The sequence below is a fragment of the Sciurus carolinensis genome, unplaced genomic scaffold (genome assembly GCF_902686445.1).
Source record: "Sciurus carolinensis unplaced genomic scaffold, mSciCar1.2, whole genome shotgun sequence".
NCBI lineage: Eukaryota > Metazoa > Chordata > Mammalia > Rodentia > Sciuridae > Sciurus > Sciurus carolinensis.
In genome coordinates, this window is record NW_025920336.1 from 75,485 (window position 1) to 78,362 (window position 2,878).

The 2,878-nt window shown below is 36.9% G+C and overlaps 1 pseudogene; it reads left to right on the top strand.

Moving 5' to 3' along the window:
- The first annotated feature begins 1,368 nt into the window (after positions 1–1,368).
- On the top strand, positions 1,369–2,104 carry LOC124975614 (CCR4-NOT transcription complex subunit 7-like; annotated as a pseudogene).
- Positions 2,105–2,878: the final 774 nt, after the last annotated feature.

The following is a 2,878-nucleotide window of genomic DNA, read 5'->3' on the forward strand; positions in this document are numbered from 1 at the left end:
CTGAAAAAAATTTTCTTCTATCACTAGTTCCTCTAGAGTTTTAAAGATGAATGGGTGCTGGATGTTTTAGAAGACTTTTCTGTTTCTGTTGAGAAAATCATGTGAATTTGTACCTAAAAATGTTTCTGCAGTGAATTACACACACACACACACACACACACACACACACACACACACACACACATATTTAGTTCTATGTAAGATATTACTCTATAGAGTCATCGAAAAATTTATTTTTTTGGTACAGTGGATTTAACCCAGTCATGACTTTCTGACTAGCAACATATGCTACTAGTCACTTTTAAAATATTTTCCATGGCTGATTCCCAGAGGTTTTTTTCCCTGGGTGCTGCAGATACTCACACAGCCACCACAGACTCCACCACAGATGCTGCCCCTGAAGATGCCACGAAAAGCATTATAGAGATTTAATGCAATTCCTATTAAAATCCCTAAGACATTCTTCATAGAACTAGAATAAGGAATATGAAATTCATTTGAAAAAAAAAAAAAGAGACCCAGAATAACCAAAGCAATCCTTAGCAAGAAAAGTGAGGCAGGTGACATCACAGTTCCAGATTTCAAGCTGTACTACAGAGCTATATTAATAAAAATAACATGATACTGGCAACAAAATAGACATGTAGACCAATGTTACAGAAAAGAAGACACAGAGACAAACCCACATCAATGAAAGGTGTCTCATACAAGACAAAGGTGCCAAAAATATCCACTGAAGAAAAGATTGCTAATTCAACAAATAGCACTGGGAAAATGGAAAACCACATATAACAAAATGAAATCAAACCTTATCTCTTACCCTGCATGAAACTCAACTCACTGTGGATCAAAGACTTACACATTAGAACAGTGACCCTCTGCCTAATAGAAGAAAAATTAGGTCCAAATTTTCACCATTGTCAGCCTAGGACCTCACTTCCTTACCTGACACCTAAAGCACAATAAATTACATGAAGAATCAATACATAAGATGGAATTAAACTAAAAGCTTCTTTTCAGCCCAAGACAAAATCCAATAATGTGAAGAGAGAGCTTACAGATTGGAAGAAATTCTTTACCACGTGCATCTCAGATAAAGCATCAATTTCTAGGATATATAAATAACTCAAAAAACTTAACATGGTGGTGCAGCTCCGGCTCCCCTTTCCCAGTTGCTGGGCGAGCGGTGTCTATGGGGCACCTGCTGCCACCGCCGCCGGGTGCTGCCTCTATGGCGAGGAGGAGGAGGAGGAGCGCGAGCTCAGAGACCCAAGTACACAAATAAAGGACAAAGTATTTTATGAAACAGATCTTCAATCAAATATAACACTTTGATGCTTGACATCTAGAATCCCTTGTGCCCTCACTATGCCAGCAGCAACTGTAGATCATAGCCAAAGAATTTGTGAAGTTTGGGCTTGTAACCTGGATGAAGAGATGAAGAAAATTCGTCAAGTTATCCGAAAATACAATTACTTTGCTATGGACACCGAGTTTCCAGGTGTGCTTGCGAGAACCATTGGAGAATTCAGGAGCAATGCTGACTATCAGTACCAACTATTGTGATGTAATGTAGACTTGTTAAAGATAATTCAGCTAGGACTGACATTTATGAATGAACAAGGAGAATACCCTCCAGAAACTTCAACCTGGCAGTTTAATTTTAAATTTAATTTGACGGAGGACATGTATGCCCAGGATTCTATATAGCTACTGACAACGTCTGGAATCCAATTTAAAAAACATGAGGAGGAAGGAATTGAGACCCAGTACTTTGCAGAACTTCTTATGACTTCAGGGGTGGTCCTCTCTGAAGGGGTTAAATGGTTATCATTTCACAGTGGTTATGACTTTGGCTATTTAATCAAAATCCTGACCAATTCTAATTTGCCCGAAGAAGAACTTGACTTCTTTGAGATCCTTCGATTTTTTTTTTCCTGTCATTTATGATGTGAAGTACCTCATGAAGAGCTGCAAAAATCTTAAAGGTGGATTGCAGGAAGTTGCTGAACAGTTAGAGCTGGAACGGATAGGACCACAACATCAGGCAGGATCTGATTCATTGTTTAGAGGAATGGCCTTTTTCAAAATGAGAGAAGTATAAAGACATCAGTGCCTTTTTCTCACTTGATTATTAGGTTGAGAACATTAAGGATATGTTGGCAAAAGTTTTAGGCGCTAAGAACCTACTAAGTAAAAGTGTTGTTAGAGGTACCATGTAAGTAACATTCACCACACTTAAGTGAAAGTATTCAAAAATAGGTCATCTTGAAATGTAGTTCTGAAGGAAAAGCAAGAATAAGTTCTTCGTAGGATAAAAGCTTAAAAATTTTAAACTGCCTTAGAAATCATGTAGATACAACTTTATTATTTTTCAAGTGAGAAAATAGGCAGAGGTGAGTAACTTTTCTCTAGGATCAAACATACTACTAGAAGGAGAACCCCACAGATCTTAGATTTCAGTGCTACTTACACCAAGTTAGGGAATTTAATCCCTAGTATGTCCTTTTTTAGATCTGAAACTTAATGGTAAAATTTTATTTGCTTGTACCATTCTTTATTGCTTTGAAGATTTTGTAGAGTAGGACTCATGCTTTTTATTGGATTGAGTCTTACAAAGGAGTTTTGGATTCTGAAGGGGTTAAATAAATCTAAAAGTAGAAGCTAAATCAAAAGATTGGGAAGAATCATCATATGTGATCAGTACCTCAAATATAAAGTCATTGGATGTAGAAGAAATTTCATGAACTCAAGTCTACTGTTAGGTTATGTAATTGTTAGGCACAGTTATACCTTGCAGGTAAACATAAAAAGGAAATGGGTGGTACAAAAACAAAATAGGATGGATTTTTTTCCCTATAAAACAGTTTTGCTTTTT